This window comes from Varroa destructor, unplaced genomic scaffold (assembly GCF_002443255.2).
Source record: "Varroa destructor unplaced genomic scaffold, Vdes_3.0 BEIS01000001.1, whole genome shotgun sequence".
Taxonomy (NCBI): Eukaryota; Metazoa; Arthropoda; class Arachnida; order Mesostigmata; family Varroidae; genus Varroa; species Varroa destructor.
This window is the reverse complement of record NW_019211454.1, coordinates 37,127,449-37,150,052: the sequence shown is the minus strand read 5'-3', so window position 1 is coordinate 37,150,052 and position 22,604 is coordinate 37,127,449. Positions and strand designations below refer to the sequence as shown.

General features: G+C 42.5%; 1 protein-coding gene and 1 long non-coding RNA gene across 6 annotated transcripts in view; both read left to right on the top strand.

Moving 5' to 3' along the window:
- Positions 1–14,231, top strand: part of LOC111243036 (uncharacterized) — a 20,458-nt gene extending 6,227 nt beyond the window's left edge. Inside the window, exon 3 of the long non-coding RNA XR_015319419.1 lies at positions 13,392–14,231. This is a non-coding gene — a long non-coding RNA (uncharacterized LOC111243036). The remainder of the gene's footprint in view (positions 1–13,391) is intronic.
- baz (par-3 family cell polarity regulator) overlaps positions 1–22,604 on the top strand; it is a 116,592-nt gene that overhangs the window by 33,382 nt on the left and 60,606 nt on the right. The window lies entirely within an intron of this gene.

The window sequence follows — 22,604 nt, the reverse complement described above, 5'->3', positions numbered from 1 at the left end:
ATATATTAGTACTTCTTATTAATTATATATTAATTATATATATTAGTAGTTCTCCTTAATCTGTAGATAATGTTGCTGATCCTAATTATGAGCCTATTTCAAAATATAATGGCATTATATTATATCAATATGTATCCAACAGATGAGTCCGTCGACGGAACGTAAATAATAAATTGTAATCAATTTACTGATACAATGCTGTTATTTTTTCTAAGAACTGCACGACAACAAAAATAGGCGTCTGCTCTTTGCATTATTCAATAAGCAATTACCATACGTTCCGCTCTCTCAGGCCCTATGAAAAGAATCCAGCAGAAACGTTATTTCGCTCTACTCTGTTAAACATTCGCAGGTCCTATAGTCGATCTATATGGCAAAGTAAAGAAGCGAGGCTTCGATCGCAGATCTTGTTAGGCAAACGATATAGCGGGTATGCACGTCGTAAGAACGGTAGCGCTATTTTTTTTTACAGTAATTGCACTAGTGGTACCTAGGAGCCATGTATAATATCTGGCTGGCACCACGCGCGTCAGTGATCGATGCAGCAGACGGCTAAACTCGAGGGCTCGAGACGACCCTGTTGTGCCGGCAGCTATCATTAACGCTCGGCCGCATTCAGCATCAACGAAAACGAGCGTTGCCTGAGGTTGAAGGATTTTACAGCCATCACAAAACGCGCCACTGTCGATCATTAGTTAGATCTTCCTCATTCAGAATCTCGTGTTGCTAGAGTTAGATACAAGTAGCTCATTCAAAGGTAGGAGTAGTGTCATTAGGCTGGTTATACTTAATGGACCCGTGCCTATTTCTGAAATCGTATGGTTTTACGTACGTAGCGAACCGTAGTAATATTTCGTGTACCACTGGTTCATTCTGCTTCTACTCTAGAAAATATTCTTATAACTATAAAGGAAAAAAATGGGTTTTTTGGAGTGAAGAAGCAAATGTTATTGTAAAATCAAGCATGCTTATTCTGACATACGCCACGATCCTAGTTGTTGGCGACACATAGTCTGGGTGACTAATGCGCATCTGTTACGCGTGAGGGCGCTGTTGTGGCAAGCAACGAGCATGATGCCAATCTCAGCGTTGGAAAAATTATTAATAATGAAGAAAATAGGAAACTAAGAATGTATTATTAGGATTAATAATGGCTGCTTGCATGGTTGCCATGCCGTCTTGTAGATCTATTGGAAAAAACCACAGTCAAATCCTGCGAGACTCACTCTAGCTGGATTCCTAGTGAGGGCATGCTATGTATGTAAAAATAGATGATTCCGGAGACTTACTCACCTAAGGGTAATAATTGACAATAGCTAATAAAATGCCGTTTGGGTATTCGATGTCCAGAAAGTCTTCATCAGGACTCCGCTCTATTTAATGTGTGTACGTTATGTGGAAGAACTAAAATCGTATCGAATAAACGAATCCCGGCATTATGTGCCGAATCTGTTGACGTAGAGCGGGCCACAAATAAGCAGCTAGAGGTAGTAGGTCGTTACGGCTGGCGGTCGACCTGGGTCAGCAGACGAATGGTGTCGTTGTTTGAGGGAACATTTGAGTCCTCTGTCTGGGACACGAGGGAAAGGTCCACTGGTTCTACGCATCGACGCACTCGTAGTTCGGAGCACCCCAACTTTTGGCCGGCTGCGTGCTCACCCGCCGTTCGCCTGTCTAATGGTCAGGACCGATAGACCCAATCTAGCCGTTCGTTTTCGTGCAGCGTACGTTAATACAGCATTAGACGGCCCTTTTTCGATCTGGTCCGTTACGTCACGGACGATTGTAGCGTTACTACCTATGAGGTTAAGGGCACTAAACATTTCCGAGGATTTGTACACGTTTGAAGTAGATCCAATTCAATTTGGTTGAACTTCACCGTCCAACGGCTTTCTATTGACCAGCCACGTGGCGAATTACGTGAAGAGAGATAATTGTAGCGCATATAACACTGAAGTAATGAGTTTGTTGAATCTGTGAATAACATGGAAATTTCCTACCCATCTACTGTATTTCCTATATGAAAATTTGTCCGACTTATAAATCGTGTTACGGTGGTACGTACGATAGCTGTTTTTATTTCGTAGAGATCTGGTCGATTGAATTTATTACCTAAATTCAACGATCTTGAGTAACTTTAAGCTTATTATCTTCAATAGCAGCGAATCAAGAAAGAAATGGTCTGGAGAATATTTGTTTGAGATGGGTGCACCACACTCATTGAGTGAAACAGCATCGCGCGGCTGAAATGTATGAAAATATGTCGCATGTGATAAGTAACTGTGAACGCTGGTCATTTGTAAAGCACCAATGAGCTTACAAACCAGTGATCTCAAAGCTTATAAACCATCTAGTAGTGAATCGTAACAAAGGCTTCGGACAGAGTTTGTCAGATCTGCTATTAAAGGAAGAGTTTGGTATTAGTCAAACAACTATTTTAGAAAAGACGTATTGACATGTTATTCGGCTTAGCTATACGATCTGGAAATTCAATATAAACTCATACTTTTTTTTGTTTTTGTTAATGCCTGGTGTCTACCATGGCCCTTCGGTTGGTCAACCAGCGCACCGATTTCGCCTACCCGTATCATAACTCCATATGGTGTATGCGTGTACAGTCGTCCACTAACAGCATATCTCCAAACGCTGAATGACTGCGCTAGTGGGAACAATCGACCATCAACCAGATGGGCTTGTAACACAGCCGTTCGCCTCTATCCACTCCATTCCTGACGCCACTGCTTATGACAGGATAGGATAGGCAGGGTTAGTAGCAGCAAAGGTAGATTACACTAGATACGTTATTAATGGCAGAATAGTTGCAGCTGCATATTTTGGATCTAGCGCGCACAGCAGTTAGTGACACAAACACACACACATACATTAAGACACATAAAGTGATGTACACACATACAGACACCCATCCACGAATCCACACGCACCGATACACCAAGACTCACACTTATCAAGGCACACACAGACATGAACACACGTACAGAGACCTACCCATATACCAAGACACACACACACACGCAAAAACACACACACACACAAAAACACACACACACACACACACAAAAACACACCCACACACAAAAACACATACACACGAAAAAACGCACACACACTGACACCCACATACACACTGACACCTACATACACACTGATACCCACATACACACTCACACCCACACATGACTTACACCCACACATACACTGACACCCATACATACACTGACACCCACACATACACTGACACCCATACATACACTGACACCCATACATACACTGACACCCATACATACACTGACACCCATACATACACATACACACATCAAACATACACCCACACACATACACATACACACACATATACATACACCCACACACATAAACACACACTCACACCCACACGCATACACACAGACACACACACACACACACTCACACAGGAGACACGAAACACACAACACACAGACACAGACACATGCGCACGCGCACACGGGCACCCATATGCACATGCTCACGCACACGCACGCAAACATGGAAAAACTTATACGAATAGCTGAAGCTCTATGAACATGAGTGGCCCGTAATCGCAAGCTTTATGAAATATGGAAAGAAAAAACCGGAGATAAAAAGCGTTCTGCATTTAAATGGAGATGAACCACCGTATTGTTTGATTGGCGTAGATCTCAAGAAAATGTGCTGCAACGTATAAATAAGAGAGCCTGTGTCATAGTGATCCTGCTAAATCGGATGGTGAAACATGGACCTATCGCCTGAAAGAACATCGCTACCTTGACCGCCGACGCTCGATTTCAAGATCGAGCTGTCAAGTGACATGTGTGAACTTGCTGCCAGCTCACACGCCAATAGGGGACTGCCCAGCTGTTACTTGTCCTTACTATGCGTACAACAACGTAATATATTGTGACATGATAATTGTGAGTCAGGCTTGCTGGTGCCTATATTCTGCATTCGGCCAAAAACAAAATCATTTTTGATTTTGTTTGATTTGAACCTTTGTGATTTGTTCAGCTGCAGGCAAAGCAGTAAATGGTTTGTTAAAAAAAAAAACCATAATACCAAATTATTATGCGGAGATCGCGTAGTAATGTTCGATCAACCGTTATCACGCTATGCCGTACTAAGCGCTATTTCTTGATGCGCATATACAGATCAAACCTTAAAATTAAGGCAGCCTTGCTTAATCCAAGAAACAAAAATTATACCTTACTAGTCAGAGATTATCCGGATGTATAACGGTTTAGTTATGTAACGTATATGTACTCGGCAGTAAAAATCACGAGAGCCATCTCTGCAGAGTGCAAGTTTTACAAGCGCAAAAGCAACTTGATCATAGATAAGGTCTAATCGCTAGGAGATTCGTTCTGCATACACAATTGCATTTAAATTGTGTATATGACAAAACTTGCGTGAATGTAGCGCCGGTATAGTTTATACTTTAGGCTATATTTATAGGCTGTTTGTTTATTACCGCGTTACCGCGTGGGTCACTAGTTCTTATGTAAATGTATGGCTAAATAGAAATGTTCTCTTAACTCCCTGAGTCTACGGAAAGTAGCCGATAATACTATAGTACACTTAATATATTATATGCCATAGTCAAAGCTGATTGTCTTTTCGTCTGCGTTTCAATTGTACATCACTAAGTAGATGTTTGCTGTTGTTTTGCAGCCTTTGTTGTAGACTCGTCGTCTCATGCAGATCCCCGACCAATTTTGGCTCCCCTACCGCTATGACCAGCATGCCACCGCTGTCACGGATGTCATCCCATGTAAAACTATCTTTGGCTTCTGCCATCCCGAAAATTCGATCCTTCCTTAAACAATGACTTATACGAATTGAAAGGAATATGATATGACGTGCATAGTGTGATAGCTTATTCCTATCTCCACTTTTTCGGTTTTATTTTAACTCACGATCTGGGACAAAACCGAACTAGGATAGTCTGTTGGCTACCATATGCGTTTCGACGCGCTGTTATCTAGGCAAGCGTAAGCTCTCATGTCATAGGGCTATAAAGGAGCCCATGTACGTGTCTGTCTGTGTGTTTCGGTTAGAACGCATAGATTTTGCCCACTTTACACTTAAGATTTTAGAACATATATAAAAAATGTTTATCCGCCTCCTTTTGCTTCTTCAGATGTACCTCATATGCTGTCATTGCTCTATGGTATCAGCCGCATGACTATGGGTCAGTCCGGACGTGTGTGCGTGTTTGCGGTTGACTGTCTGGTTACTGCCTAATATACTATCACTCTCCGTTAATAGTAATTGACAATGATGGTGATATGAAAAGAAAAAAAAACCTGTTTTAAAATTCTTCTGTGCTTTATATTCCTTGTACGATTTCTCCATTTTCTAAAGATTGAGTAATGTGGTCGTCGATGATTCCGCAGACAATCATTGTGATGATGACGACGACTGACTAGAAATGGCACCGTTTGTCAGACACTTTGTCGTGTCTCCGGTGTTTTCGTCCCGCGCTGCAACGGTATGCCCATTGGTGTTTTCGATTTGTATATACCGGCTCCATACCCACCATAGCAACCCTATCACAACTACAAACAGGCCCACTTTTCAAGCTGCAGCACGTGCATCATAGAACAGCAGCAGGCTGAAGCTTCACTATTGGAGCTGTGATCACTATTACCACTTGATGGGTGGAATATAGAGTGGTCTGCTGTGTGCTAATAAGTTGTCGGCCATAGCTCTTCATCGTCCATCGTCCATTTAGCGTGGCTCCGTCGCGTAATCATATGGGCGGTGGCAATGTTGACAGGTTTATTCGATTGAGGGCAGAAGGTGACGAAGGCTAAGGCACAAACTGCAGCTGTAGCAGTAGCAGTAGCAGCTGCATAAGCCACCAGTTACCTATTTTTTTCCTCTTCTCTTCGAAATTGTGGAGAAACGGACGCGAAGTACGTCTAAAGCTTATACAAGCCCTTACGCCAGGAATACTCCGGCCCCACGTAGGGTATCCCTGCACCATTTCAAACCGCTGCCCCGCTTCGGCTGCTTATGTTGTTGACAACCTCAGCTATTACGATTGTTGCTGTTGCTTTGTTTGTTGGTAGCGTTTCAGTAGCTGGGTCAGTGGATCGTCATGGCCACGCGGCGGCAACTGCGGTTCGTTGTCGATAGTTGCGTTGAACCGCACAGATTACACACGTGTGTTTCGGATCAGTCGTGGTGGGTAGGCATGAATCGGGGCCCGAATGCTCCAACTGACTATCGATGTCAAAAACATCAATATCACCACAATCATCATGACCGTCACAATCAACAGTATCGCTCAGAGATTTAGCGCACTGGTCATTTGTTGTTGTTGACATTTGACTTGCTTGAGCAGGAACTTTCATGTTCCGCTGCCGTTCGTACGCCGGCATAGTTCTCCAACATCATGGTTCTCTGCATTCCTTCAGCTTTCCGCTCAGTATGCGAAAAAACGGTGTCACACTTTGTCATAATCACTTCGAAGGCTTCGCTGAACTCTGCATAGCTTTTACAGCCCGAATTACAGCAGCAGAACTTCCGACCCAACACGAGATGAACTAGGTAATACTATAGTCTCTATGTGTCGTATTTCAAGTCCGGCATTGTCTTTAGGCATTTCTACAAACGGCTGGCTCCCAGCATGAAAGGAACTGTGTTTATGCCTGGATTCGAATCTAGGCCACAACGTGTCCCTAAGATTAACTGGCAAATACGTTAAACCACTAAGCTATCACGGAAACAATATTACTATAGTTTACCATTATCGAAGTATAGAAAGCCTTACTGCTTGGGGCTCTCAGAAGCATTCAAATCGAGGCCTCCACTGGATCTCGGTTTTACCCTTGACAGAATTCGGGCAATACCTTCCAAACTCGATGAAGAACCACTCCTATATAGGACGGAAGGTTGTAAAGCAGTGTTTTTCTTGCTCGACTTTGTACGAAAGGCCACACTCAAGCACGTAAGCTGAGAGACGCATTGTTGTTGTTATGGGCGCCAACGCACGTATTGATGGTGATAAGTAATGTTTTGCCGTGGCGATCGATATGCCAGCTCGACGTGGCGATGCTGACTGTTATCATTGTTTCCGATGTTCCAGTTTTATCGTTCCCATAATAATAACGTTGTGTGTGTATTATTTGGTTATAATGGCCGCCAGCAACTATCTTGGCCAATCTGTGGCCGGACCAATATCCTAACCCTGCCGATGTCCGAACAGGCGGTACTAGCAGCAACTTTAGCAGCGAAGGCTTCAGGGGCACCAAAATGACAAAGAGAAAAGAGAAAGGGCCAAAGCTACTGAAGAAGCTAAATATGAACTATGCGAAAGATCTATCTGTGGGTACGATCCGACTCATTGGAGAACGGTAATGCTGGAATTATAATTAGGTGTTAGTAGGATTCGTAGTACTTCTGGGGTGGTTACGAGCATACAATAACGAAAATACAGACACCGCGATTATGTCTGTAGAATGATATCCTATGGCAAGTAGGAGATGAATAATCTCACCTTTTTTTTATAGAAATTTTTTACTATATTTAAATAGGGGACAATGATGGGTTCGTAACGGGAGAACATACCTCAAAGCTGATTATCTCGTTGACAGCTCCTTTCAATAACTTAAGTCATCTGAAAAATTACTCAATCTCGGGTAAATGTTAGCCGAAGATCGTATCATTAGAAGTCCCGCGAGCTACCTGCCTCGTCGACGCATCAATGATAATAATAAATGGACAGACATAAAACGAGATGCACATACAATCTAAAAGCCAGCATATGATTTATTTATATTTACTCATCGGACAATTGGACATACTTTTTTTTTTTTTTTTTTTTGCTTTACAATCGGTACCTGTAACCAAATGATTCACAATAGAAGATATGACTTAATAAGGCACCGATCACTTCCGCCGTACTACACGGCGTGCTGAAGGTTAACTACGTAAATCTGAATCTACTTTCATCTATAGCGAACTCTAACAATAGACAATCAGTGCTAGATGGTGAGTATACTTACTTAGCTGATTAACGGGTTACTATGTCACAACCAAGAGACACACACCTTTATTTTTAATATACTGCAGCCTTCAGGGAAAGGGTTGTCAGCCAAATAGCCTCCCTCGAAGTTCCTTTCATAATGTCATAGGCAGGACACGGCTTTTAAACAATAGAAGCGGATAACTCTCTCGGATGGTTCAGCTTCCTTTACCAAGCAGAGCCCGCTTGTGCGCAAGGAAAATAGCTCGATATCCACGATCTTTTCAGTTAGGCATCATCTTTCGTTTGACGAATCCGACGGGATTGATAGAATCATAATCTCCCAATATTATATATCACTTATATCTAGCAAGTGGTTGATGCGTAGTTGAGCAGTTTTTTCTGCTCGATACAGTGTTTGTATTTGTCGAAAGTGAGTTCATTCATATGAGCTAAGAATTTCAATTTATACAAATTTCATAACCATCGAAGCACCGATCAACATTCACTCTTGATGAACGCTGACCGGTGCTTATATATTTGTATATATACAAGTTTATAAAACTTGTTGTCTTCTGTGAAGCCATCGGTATAGTCGGTTATTAGATTGTAAATTGTAGATTGTATTCTGCAAACCCCTCCAAAAGGCAAACGCCTAATACTTTTTTTGTCATCAGTTCGCCGTTGCTGTCATTTGTGCATGAGACCCTCATACTTAGTTGAAAGAAGAACAAACGGTGGCTAGTTCGTAGGCGTGGTAATCCTCTATGTACCTATGTAGTAGTCGTGTCATGAGGAAATCATTTGCCACGTTCGGGAACGAAATCTCGGTAAAATGCACACCTTGGTGTAGAATGGTCGGTACATATTTGTCTCGGTACGGTATATGGGTCTTTCCTGGAGAAAGGGCTTTTTAGCAATTCTTTCGATGAGTGTCGTTTAGATTTCGCTGATGCTTCAGCACGAAGAAGACAGTTTCTCTTCCCTAGAGTTATAGGGTGTACTTGTCCGTCTTTGCGCGCTGATGATGACACTGATTCGCTAGCAACCGTTATACATATGCCCATATTTTCTACCCCACCTCTCCATTTTGACTCTAGCTGTGTGGTGGAGATTCCTCCGCCTGAACGGTCGACAAAGACCAGATGTCACCCAACGAAAATACCTGGTGGCGTCATGTGTGCCCAGTATGCAGGCTCGTACTAGTTAAATAGAGGAACTCGCACGAGAGGCGACCTCTGCATCGACCAGCGAATTGGAATGGCCGTCCTAGAGACAAAACTCCTTAAGACTTTTGTTAAAGAGGCCTTCTTTGGAAAGTAAGCGAGCGAGAGAGAAGGAATGAAAGATCGGATACGCTTATGAAGATACTCTTCAATATCATGGTCGGTGCCCCAGGTTTCGTCTAGTAGGGTAACCTCGGCGGTATCGATGGTCATGGCAGGTTAAAATGATCTAACTAGCAGTTTGTATGGGACGTTTGCTTAACCAGTCCGAGCCAAAATATGGGTAAAAGGCCGATAATCGATGCTCATAGAAAGAAATATGACATTAGTCACTCACTATGTTAAGACCACCCGAGGACGAAACGATCGCCGAATTCAATCTTCTTTCTGTATCACAACACCACGAACTTTTCCTTACGCAATTTAACCCTAAGCATGATATAAAGACATGGTTGTGTTTAGTGTGCATGTATTGTATCACGCATCATCACGCTTGAGGTTCTGCGAGCGGTCTTCGTTGTCCACTAACTAGTATAGAAATCATAGTAGAATGATCTATAATTTTCGGAATCACACACGGTTTTCAGTAGCTATACTTAACAAGCTTATACGTTCTAGATATAATACTGGTATCTCTAAATTGTCATCGTTTAGCTTAATCGTTGCCATTGTGACGTTGGCACTTTTAGCTGTTGAATAGCTGAATAGCGTAAAATTTTGAGCTAGCTCTTATTATCGATAAATCAACATAATTTCCATTTTTTTTCATCGAAGTTCGGTTACTCTGTACTCATCAATGAAAAGTGTTACATGGTAAAGTCAATGTCAAATACGAGCATCTACACCGAGGCTGACTTTGGGTGATCGTAAGGGCTGTTTTCGCACAGCTGGTTATACCTATTTGTTTATTGCCATCTCGTCGATCCGTCATCTTGATTCTTCTATGCCATTAACCAGGCCAAGCTGAATTAAGACCACTGTGTCGAGAAGACCGCTCGCAGTCACTACTTCATTTATTTTCCTTGACCGGACTTCGGCATTTGGCTATACATAATCTAAGCGTTCCGTACGGTTTAAAAATAAAATCGATAAAAACGAAGAAAACGACGCACCATCACGAAGGTGCGTAACAGCAGCGGCGGCGGCAGTGGAGGAGGAAATGGTAGCGGCAATGGATACGTAGCGTGGGGGGCTAAAAATCATCGTTTACTTGCTTGCCCGTTAACCTGCCTGTGCGAGTATTTGCGATAAGCGTATAAAGTTGAACATCACTTCTGGTTTTTCTGGTACTTGAAGGTATATTTACAGTACGTCATTGACCATTTGTCGATTGCAGTGTGAAGGCAACGAAGATGCGACTAAGTAAAGAAGAGAGGGAAATGAAGGGATTAACGCTCCTTGCCATGAAACAATGTTGGGTAATCAAATAACATTTTTCAACGTATCGAGTCGTCTATAAATAACGAAAGGAAGCGAGAGACCAGAGTGACATTCTTATCGACATGAGGTGGGGCAAAGACAACTTCGGACAACATTGCCAATCCGAAGCGTATTTTTCCAGTGCAGTGTTTGGCCTCTCAGCTTTTTTCGTTTATGCGTCTTTTCCTTGTCTTGGGGAGCGACTATTATGCTAGTGGAGAGGTCCTGTAGCAGAAACACGAACAATTTTCGGTACGCTTGCGTCTAATGTGACGCAGTAGTCATTATCGTTATCGATGCTGCTGCTAATTTTCACTGCTTTGTCGAGGCAAGGGTTGAAAGACGGCAATTAATAGCAAAGATCATCACCATCATCGTCATAAGTAACTTGTCGTTCCCGTAGTCACTGGAAATGTCCAATTTAATGGGAGCGCAGTTACTAACCAGCCGATCGTCATGCTGCAGCTTTTTAGGGACTCAATTCTATTCGCTTTATTTTCATGTTACGCTAGAGCGATAGGGCCGCTGCTACTGCTGCAGAGCTCTACCCTTTGCCAGAACTAACGTAGTTTCCAGTTGTCAATGGCCATAAATGTTAGCTAGAGTAAAGCTACAGTTTGCAGCTCTGCGATATTTTATTCTCTTTTTTTGTTCCCTTTGGCTGACTTAAGCCTGGTCTCTCTCGATCATTTGCTGCTGTTTTCGTCGTAGCGCCACTGGATTCACGCGTCCGTCCCTCGGCGGGGCATAATGGAAATTGAAAGTGACGCCGCGTGACAGCCCGGATAACGAGAGTCTTGCTTTTAGCTTCGAAAGCAGACGATTGGTATGTGGACGGGTAGACGGACGATTGGGCAAACCTATAACTAAAACCGCAGTAGCATCGGTGGACCCCTTTTGTTGTTGTTATTATGGTTGAGCTAACTGCCGCTGTGGCCACTATAGTCAAGCTGTTTGCCATAGAACCGTCACTTACAGCAGCGAAAGTGTAGGTAACTAGTAACGGCGACGAGCAAAAATCTTTCATTTTACAGATACTGCTGCCGCCGTCTTCATCGGCATTAGATTGATTTTCGCTTCGCACGTACAGTATACGGTCAACGTGCGCCAATTGAGTAGCGGTACAACTCCGAAAGTTGAAGCTTGTTTCAATGATATTAGGGCAGCAGTAGCAAAGTTTGTATCACGGCCAAATTTTTTCTGTTCTATTAAATACAAGAAGTGGAGTTTTCGCTCATCTTGCAACCGCGTTATCGAGGTAAGCGCATGTATGAAAAACGTATATACCGCTGTCGTTCTCTAACTTCGGCCCTTATACGTCAATATAACTATTATGAGCCATAAATTTGCGAGTAGTGCTTTATTTGTGCGACGATCGAAATGATGAAGCTGACGACCGAGGATGATTTCGTTCTAATTTGACCTATTGATGCTAAAATTGTACAATTATGCTAAAATCAAATGCGCTAAATTGATATACTAGGGTGTCACACCCCCAATATGTAACGGTGTATCTCAGTTGCGTCACATGGGAACAGCAAAAAGCTCTAGAAGAGATAACTCTGTTTGATTTGTTTGATTTTCAGTCAGCCCGATCATAATGATATATCAATTAAATATTAACGAGATACACCAGTTGAGCGTGCCAGCGACACCTCAGATTTAGTGCGGCATCATCCGAAGTGAAATATTGCAATTTCTCTCTTTTTGTCATTTGCGTTAAAAAGCAGGAAAAATCGTTGCGCCACTATATCGTAGCAAGCATAATTTCTTGAATATATATAATCAGTGTATGTTTACGTTCCGCTATATGGTTCGCGTATGATGAGCCAAAAGAAAGCCACATTCAGTAAAAGAAAAATAGGCTGATGGGAAAGCCAGTGATAACAACAGTGAAACATCAAATAATCATCACTGTCTATTAGGATCATTATTATTGTTTAACGCACGGAAAACCTGTAGGCCCTATATCACGATCATATGCAAGGCAGTGATCGTTCCGACAAACTACAGGATATACGTGGATCAGCAAGCCGTACTAGACAATAGTAAGAACCACGCTGACAACGATAAAAGCGATAATATTACATTACTGCTTGCTCCTCTGTATGAGCGTTTTGTGCGAGTAATCTTGTCCGAGTGTTTGTACGTGCGTGTATGCATGTGTGCACGCGTACGAGCGATAAACGAGCCGAGTACGGGTCTACTCGTGTTCAGCCACGTCTAAGAGTATGACTTTGCTGCGGGTGCTGACCGCTACCGAAAATCCTACGAGAGGGATAGTCACGAATATCGTGCAGCGCGTAGTTCTATGATCGTCGGCCTGTTTGTCTTTCGGTTCATTTGACCTGCGACGGTTTAATTTTCCCGCCATTGCTCCTTTTCGCTCATGGCTGGATTGTATTTCTGTTGGCCGAACCCAGTTTCCAAGAGTACCGAAAGCGGTAGCTAAACAGTGGCAGGACAAAGGGCGCTACTTTGGGCAGCTCTGTTTGTCAAGTTGTTCCTGCTGCTTATGCTAGCGGCGAGAACATACGACTGCGCGAACAGGCTGAAGAATCAAAACAGAGAGGGAATAATAATGCTGCTGCTAGAAAGAGGTAACGGGGGAGATTGGCTGGCATGTTATCCCGTCTATATAATGTTATCACATGGCAGTGTATTTGTACCGACGTATTCTGAAGCGATTTATAATCTACGTATAACCGCTCATTCTACTAACACTAGCGCTACTATTATCGTAGGCCCGCGGCATGAAAAGATCGGCGGTTAAGAAGCATCGACAAGCGACAGAACGCGGTGAATATGTAGGTACTGTTAATTGTAGGTACTAGTGACGTTAATCGAGAACGATCACGATCTGATAAAAGACGAAAAAGATCAAGAAGACTGAGATTGAGCTAAGATAATGGCGACGACGAAGATCGGCAGTATGGGTGGACTGAAATGGAGAACATCATAATATTATTCAATGGCAAATTGTATCTATACTTCGTAGTGTTATTACACAGAAACTGCTCGTCGATGGTCAGCTACATTATGGCGGCAGTAGCAACAGACCCTCAATACATTCTTCGACATCGTAGTCGTTATGCCCAGAGCAAGGACGGTGCAACTGCTGATATGAGCATACCATACTAACTAATCGTCAGTGCACTTATCGCAACGGTTCTGGACGGCGGCTCGTGATGCTAAAGACCTCTTTCACCCTATTTCCCGCCTTCCTCCGCCACCCTCTTCCCCCGGCAGTTGGCTACGTTTCTCAATCTTCTGCTGACAACAAAAGCAGCTGAAACGCTTTCAGAAATATGTACATTTTTGTTTGTGTGTACAGTACATAAATCAAGAGTTCGTATAACTATATTGACGCGCGTACGGCATACGATCCGCTATGTTATGGTTCAGTGGCCAATTGTTTTACTAGTGTTTTTTTTTTTGGAGTTGTCTCCTTTTCAGGGTTATTTAACATATACTGCATATGGTAGAGCGACGATGCTGCTTGTCTCTGATACTTGTTTTGTGATGATTTTACTATTAGGTCAACATGACGTTGTTATGATGAATAAAGAAAGGATTTTTACCGATAGCGTGACATCATCAGCTAGCATGTTCATATGATAAGCTGTAAGGCTTATCAATCTGTGTATCATCATTCCATAACACTATAACAAATAGATAACCATGAGACCATTGTACAAACTGCTTCTGGACGCTTGAGTATGAAAAGCTGAATGACGTGTTTTTGTACCACGCGCTCGGTCCTTTTCACTCGCAGGTGTGTCGACTGCGTGGTCCTGCTACTTACAAAACATTTTTCATCGCCGATTCGCCAGCTGTTATACTGGCAGATTATTCAGTGTCCGTGTGGGGACACGCGCGTGCTTCATTTCAGAGCTATCGTAAGTTTGAGGCGGTGATGAATTTAACAAAACGCGAGCTGGGAGGGCCGATTCAGTCGCACCAGTAGATAAACATAACAGGTGATCTGAGGTACTTGCTTCGGTGTTTCCGAAACGAAGAGCAGCTTTTCTCGGCCAGGACATTGACTTAACCCGCAGAGTGCTTCGTACATACAGGAGGAAACGATATGTCTCCCCTAGGCCAGCAAAGCTGTTACTTATATATAGATATAGCCGACAATCTCTCACGGGTTGTACGATAATAATATTATAAAGCAGAGGAAAATACAAACACATGTTAGATTCAGCAGTTAGCCGTTCCTGTCAGCTAAATACATTAATTTGAACAAAACGTCGTGTTGTTTTTAGCGTAAAGCAACTGTTTTGCAAGTACGAGGTTGTTTTTATATTTGAGATAAGATCTTCGTCGCATATATAGTCAAGCGCGAAAAAAAAAACTTTCGAATTTAATCTTCCACACTTTCTTTACCGTAAACACCGCTTCGAAGTTACGACTAAATTTAACTTATAAAATTTAACGGCTAAATTTAACTGATGATCAGCTAGCCATAAATAGAACCTTCGTTTACCCGATGTAGACGTTTAAAGCCCATACTGTAAAGGTCCAATAATGTTTTTCAAAGAAAGTCTTTTTCATAGCAGTAGATATAGTATTTTTTTATTATTCAAAGTTCTTTTCTTCAAGATATGTTAAAATACTTAGTAAGATTTAATATTACTAAAAAGCATCGTTTCTGAACAGTTATTACGGTTACCAGCTAACCAGTTAGCACCACCGATACCTTTTACTGTGCTACTAATTTACTATTATTCAGAGAAAAGCTTTGTGACGCGGATTGTCTTTGCTGAATGAGGGCAGACGGTTGTTCTGCGGTCTCTATTTGAAAAATGCCTCGTCAAATGCCCATCTGAACTTGTCGCATTCCTATGTTGTATTTCCAATCAGCTGATAATATTTAACGCTTATCGAAGAGGTAACGCAGCGCTTATATTTGTGCGGATAAAAACAAATACGGCTGTTTATACAATCTCTTTCAGTAGGCTTTTTCGTTTAACTGTGAAAACAATTTTTCGCTTAGTAATGGAGACAGTGATAAATGATCGTTACTACGCCGGTGATGCGATGATGATTATGGATATGTAGATGGTCCAATTGAGTTTTGTACTATATAAGAGACAGCGAAGGCATTGTAGCAGCTTTTACTCGACCTATAAGCTTAATCCTCAATTTGTTCTTTTCATATAAAGCCTCTGCGACTGTTAGATGGTGAACCTCGATTTATTTTGTGCGCTGTTGGAACAACTCATAACGTAAGCGGTGGTGCCTATGGTCGTCGATCAGTGCCGCCCATCCGTAATACATACCCCCGCTGATTGATCCACGGATCACCCCAGTAGCATCTGAGGCGATCATCACACCACAGCTCGTGGCTACAAAGGGCAATGCAGTGCAGTCGGGGAACAAGCCGTGACCGTATTCGAACTTTCTGCTTGGGCTTTTGCGTATGCAAAGGTGGGCGACGCGGGCAACCGAACAGGCTGGAAAAGTGGGCACGAAAGAGATCCCTCCAGTGCTTTTAGAAGGACGTATCTAGTGGACGTTTGTGTCGCCACTGGAAAGATCGACTCAGACTGCCGAAGGAGACAGCTAATGGAAGACAGATAAGGAAAAAAACAAAAGCTTACGAGAAGAAATGATGCGTAGACTATATCGTGAGTATTTTAAACGGTTCCAGGGCGACGCCAATTTTAACGGCCACTGTCTGAAACATGTCCATATGATGTTTCACGTACGTTTGGCTTCACGTACGATAACGAACTAGAGGCCTAGCTCTTTGTTGGATACGCTCCTATCAAAAGAAGATCTCTAATATATATATATATATATATAGCAACAGACGGTCAGTGTATAGAGAGCACTAATGTATTCGAACGGTTTATATGCAAAGTATAAGTTGGAGCTAACCTTTTCTCCAACGCTTCCGAAAAACAGCGACGTACGTAATTAATTATTAAAATGTTGTATGAAGCGCTCATGATAACCGTGTGTTTGTTTTTCTTGAAGTAGGGAATATTTGCAATGTATTCAGCTAGAACTATGATCTACGAATTACGTGGTCATGACGCGACGGTCGCCTGTAGGTACTGCCGAAGAACATAGGTCATCGTGTTGTGATCTATACTACATCTCGTCGCTCGAGCCTTCAACCAAGCGTTTAGCTTAAATTTCTGATAGCAATTATTTCTTCATTAACTAGGGAATTAATGGAAAAATCATTACGAGTTACGAGAGTGATCGGTTCCCTTAGCTACTCAATTCTCTACTGAAACATTCAGCTTAGTTACGTTTGGAGCGATTGTCGCTATCGGTATTGCACTTATGTTTTTTGTGCATTTCTCTAGATACCCAGTTATCGAATTCGTATTCAACAACGATCTGCCAGCGACGTTCCTAAATGGTCTTATGCAGGTTAAACAAACAAGCGAATGCTGTAGCCGTTGATGATTTATAGCGATGTGTCGTTCTTTTTGATCTTGTCATTTTGTAACCGCAGTCCGCTGTAATGATACGCTGGCGCCGCGCCGCTTTCTTCTGGTGTTTCTATCATTCAGTGGGTGACATGGGGTTTTCTGAACGTACTCGGTACGGTCTTCCTCTCTGTGTGTAGTATATCTATGATGTTACCGTTTGCTTTTTCTCAGCGTCACCCTCGTCGTATCGCTATGATCAGCGTCTGTCGCCTGATGTAGAGTTTTGTATATGCGCGCCAGTGGTGGCGTTGCAGTCTGTTAGCAACGATATCCAGGCTGGTTTGTGTATAGCCGAGTGAATAATTCCCAATGGAAATGTTGACTATCGTTCGCTATAACAGTAGCGTCAGCAACAATCGCGATGATGTTTGCAGAAATTACTGCGACTTACGCGACGCACGAGAACAAGGAAGGCGGTCTCCATTCAGGCAACTCCTGCATTTTTTACAGCTGCAGATTCTGTTCATGGCAGTCAGTCAGCGGCAGCCATCGCTAACGGATTCGACCAGTGGACGGTGCAGTGAAATGTTCTTGACGCTCGCGAAAATAGAACGTCGATGATGATGGTAATGGTACTGCTGATGAATGGGAAGAAAACGACGAAGGTCTTAGGTTATCAGTGTTTCAAAGCCGCAGACGGAATAAAAGTCTGGACCTGTCGTGCATGTGTATTCATTTCGACTTTAATATTTTGTAGTTCACACATCGTCGAAGCTGGGGTCAGCTTTGTTTACCGTGCAATCGATCTGACACGAAAGAAATGCTGGAGGACGTAGGGTAAAAATGATTAAATGTCTATGGATGAAAGTGAGGGTAGCGCTGGGAAAATGACGATTTATAAGCGACTTACTTTGTAATAGTGTATGTCTTAGGTGGTGGCTAGGTCAGCTGAAAAATAGCACTTGGATAACACGACCAAAGGCTCGTTGGTTTAAATTCGCTAAGCGCATACATACGCACAACCTATGTTAATAGTGAAAGACTGCCTCATATAATTTGGTGCTTTTCCATCATAAGGAAAGGCTGACTCATTTTGACTCATATCTACTAATAAATATACTTCAGAATCGTTAGGTAATGGCTCAGTCTGCTATCGAGCCCAGCACAGCTGGTTACTATCTTGAGCTTATTACATTAGCGCACTGATAATCGATGACTAGTTAAATTCTCGCTATTTTTGTGACTTGGATTCGAAAGGAATTCCTTGTTTCTTTCCCGAAAATCGGCGTTCTTCTCCGATAGCCGTCGCGTCCCCAATAATGAATTGCTTTCTGCTTTCGCTCTACCTGTAATTCCGCCATTGGCTGCCATTTCTTTGATGCTTAAAACCGAAGCTATTATTATTCCCATGCTTCCATTTCTGCTGACGCTTATGCCGCTGATGCTGTTCCACAATACTTCTTTATCATTGCTAATAGTTTAACCTACGGGGGATGACCCCATCGCACCACCGAAGCTGAGGTAACATCAGCGAACAGCCGAACGACGACCGCCACGACGAAGATGCTGCTTCGTCGTTGGCTGGTGACGTACGGGCTACGTTTAGCTGTCGTAGGTAGCAGAGCGATGGTCCAGCATCCAGTCACCGATGCAAGCTATTTTCTTCCGGTTGCGGTGAATATAGTTCCTCTTTTATAGACGAAAAAAATAACGAAAATACCTTTTTGATCATTCGTTGCATTTCTCCCTGGCCCCGCTGCCCTCAGTCTCGCACTACGCACTCACTACTAGCTTCCCCTTCTCCCTGGATGTTTTTTATTACCCATTTTATGCCCAGTCTGCCCATTGCCTCTACGTCGAAGTATGTGTTACTGGGAAGGGTATGTGCTCATGACGGCTAGTCGAATCGGGCGAAGGAAACAACTTCTAAAAGAATGACACTTAAATTAGCATTAGCATTACCAGCGTCAATAAAATCATTAGCAGCAGCAACAGCGCTACCGCCATCATCACCGGCGCGGCGGCAACAGCAGCAGAAAGATGGTCTTTTCGTCGTCATCACCCATATGACAATCATAACTTAATGAATATTTACGGCTGTTTTTGCTCTTTTCTTTATTTTCATGGTGACTTTTTGCCCTCTTAGTCCGTCCCGTCCTATCCGCCCTCCCTCTCTCCTATATTCAAGAGAAGAAATCTACCTGACTTACGATATGAATCGCCTTTTCATCTTTCCGGCGTCACCAGCCGGTGATGCTAATAAATATATCCATATACTTGTTACTACGGCAGGAGTGTGCACAGTTACGGATGATGCTGGGACAACTGTTCACAAGTTTACCGTAGCATTTACGTATAACAGCAGTGGCAATAGTAAGCGGAAAAAAATTGTTGGATCATATAGAAATTCGCCTTTTCCCTGATGGAATAGCTGCAGGATCAACAGATTCAGGAAGGGAAGAAGCAGACTCAACTTCGTTGCTAAATAGCACCGCTGTTAGCAATAGCATTAGTAATTGTGATTAATACAAAAAGAGCGGGGCAACCGGGGTAAACGGGAGAACATCACCAGATGGCAGTCACGATGTGAAGACGCTTAACGGAAGGAAAAAATGAAAAATTTTTTGGCTATTGAAGCTTAGCCTTTTCTATTCGTCAAGACGTGGTGAATGCGTGCTTTGTCTCTAAGAAGTTCTTTCAAAGCTGATTTAAGTCATTTTTATGCTTCTCAGCTACTTTGTTCGGTGAGATACCTGGTGCAGTGCTGAGCCTTAATTGTGGATCCATTGTAACGTACCAAGCAAACCAGCATAATTAAATTATAACGAGTTAATGATAATAGTCATAGTAATTGTGACGGATGTTTCATAAACGCTTGCCTTTACATTACAAATAGATGTCCACATATATTTTTTTCGTTCGTGATCTCTATTGTTTAGGAGTGATTGATTGAATGGCAAAACAATCAGATCTGTTATTACAAAACTAGTCGTTCCATAATGCTAACGATTCTTCGCACTGTGTATACTCGCTAATTTTTACTGTTAGAACCTACCTACTAGATCTTTACTAGAAGGACCATCAAACACGATCCAAACGATGTCCAGTGAGGACCATCGCTAGTATCTGACTCTCTCTATATATATATATATTATATATATATATATACGCATCACTGATCTGTTCTGAATATGTTTATTTACGTAACGAAGAAATGCGAAACGGAGGTCGAGATAAAATAAATAGTCGTATGATTTATATTTTCCACAATGGCCAGGATTGCTGTTATGGGTACGGATGCAATGGGAATCATGCATAAAGCTAGTCTATTTATGATAATACAATTTATTGCTTGCTATATCTTCTGTAGCGACGTGAACAAACAGCATGGTCATGGTTCTTCGACGAATCACTATTAACAGGTATCAATGCAAACGGCCCTTTGTTGTATGGATGCCAAAGGGAAAAGGGCTGATACGGAACGCATATGTTATATAATACTTCGATCTGTGCTAAGCTAAGCTATACGTCGTTCGACGAAATACCATTTTATAATCAAATTCTGTTGTAACTGTTGATCCGGTTATGATGATTCACGGTCGTTTTTATTTGAGGCTTTTTCTGTAGTTTACCATAATGGGGCGTAGTGTGTTCGAGTGTTCGTCGGTAATTTTGCAGTATTTGGGGATGAAATTATGTTGAAGTAATGGCCGAGAATCAGGACGTGATCGATTACTTCGTCGCTAATTAGTGCGCCATTTTATATGATGGAATATGACGGCCTAAAGAAGCAGTAATACAAAACTCGATTCCTGACATTCTGTCATAGTGGAGGAGTGAGAGTAAAGGTGTGCCAGGTCTTCGAAATAGCAAATCAAACAAACCTGCTTAAATCGTCTGGATTACATACGGCCCGTTCCTGTCGTTTCTGATGTTGTAGCTACGGGATCGTTATAGCCAGTTGGCCAGGGACCAGTGAGCCGAAAACAATGGTACTATGATCGTTCCCTTTCTCGTATGCCAAACGTGGCGCTGGTGATTTTGATATTAATTGTCACCTGCTGAGGTGGATCTTACGCTACAGCATAACAGAAGTGGACGGACAGCGGTGAGCGTGGAAGGATAACGGCAAGGCCGAGCGGTCACTTCTACTGCTTCATCGGGGCCGTCGGTGCGCTGATGTTCTCAAGGGGATTCTGGATAGCCGAATCCATTTTGATACCGCCGCAGCAACAACAATAACGGTAGCCGCTAACCTTGCCTTCGAGCAGTGCGGCTCCGAAACATGAGCCACGATGCCATATATATTTTACATCGTCATCAACATCAGATAGTAGGACTGCTATGTCGAACAGACCGATAAAAGAAGACGAAATAATGAGGAACGAAATCAGCGGCAGACGAACGGGAGAGAGTTGTGAATGGATTTATCTATTTACGTGTGTCTACGTCTGTGTGTCCGCGTATCTGCCCGTCCAGTGGTCAATGATTGAATATGTGTCTGGTATCACTTAGCTATGGATGCGAATCAGAAACTGACAAGATGTTACCATCGATTCTTTCGTACGACTCCTGCGCTGTTAGAGCAATAACGACGCACTTTTGAGATTTAAAATCGGGAAATTTTGCGAGGCGTGGTCATAGTGAGCAGGCCGAAGCGTCTGACACAGTGACGCGTTTATGAAAACTTGAAAGCGGAAAAAGAATTAATGTGGAGGGGCAGTATCAGAAAGAGCTGACCAACGATTTCTGGATCTACTAGTCAACGTCTCCATTCTATAGTGGTAGATTCTTGTTACAGACGTTGCTGACCGCAACAATGTAACAGATTACTTTGTTCTTTCGTAATATACAAATTGTGTTCGTGAATGGCTCAAGAGTAACGGCGTATTTATTTAATAAATCGTATTACTTTCGCCATGAAGTGCGAAACTCCACTACTACGTATCACTTCAAATTTTAAATTTGCCGGTTTGTAGGTTCTGCGCCTATTATCAACGTTTTCTGCAATGATTCCCTATAGTGATTTTCAATTCAATTCAAGTTACTAATGAAATAATTATCCTACGACTATGGCATTTCTTTATTACCTATTCTATTTACAGTAAAATAACGCTAGAAACAATATCCGCCCGTGCCTTATCGGAAGGGCGATGAGCGATAAATCATATAGGTGTTTGATTTTTTTTTAAACTTGTATCTTCTTTATCGTTTCTCTACGAAATATATTCATCGCCTCAAATGCTATTCATAGTTGCTAAAACCACTAATACTACGACAACAAAACAAATGTTACTAGAAGAATTACATACCTTTACATCGCAACCCACAACCATCTCCAGCTACGTAAGACCTTGAAAGGTAAGCGTGGGCTACTATTGCTACGCAATTATAGCTAGAAGCCAAAGAATTTTTCTACGCTTGCTTTTACATCAAAAAAAAATTCGGCATGTTTGTGCAGATCGCAGTCATTTCCCTGCTGTAGGTATTCGAAGTACCGCCGTTAGCATGCCACCTAGCGCCGCCGTAATCGCTGGCAGCAAAAGCCAGAAAATTCAAAATGAC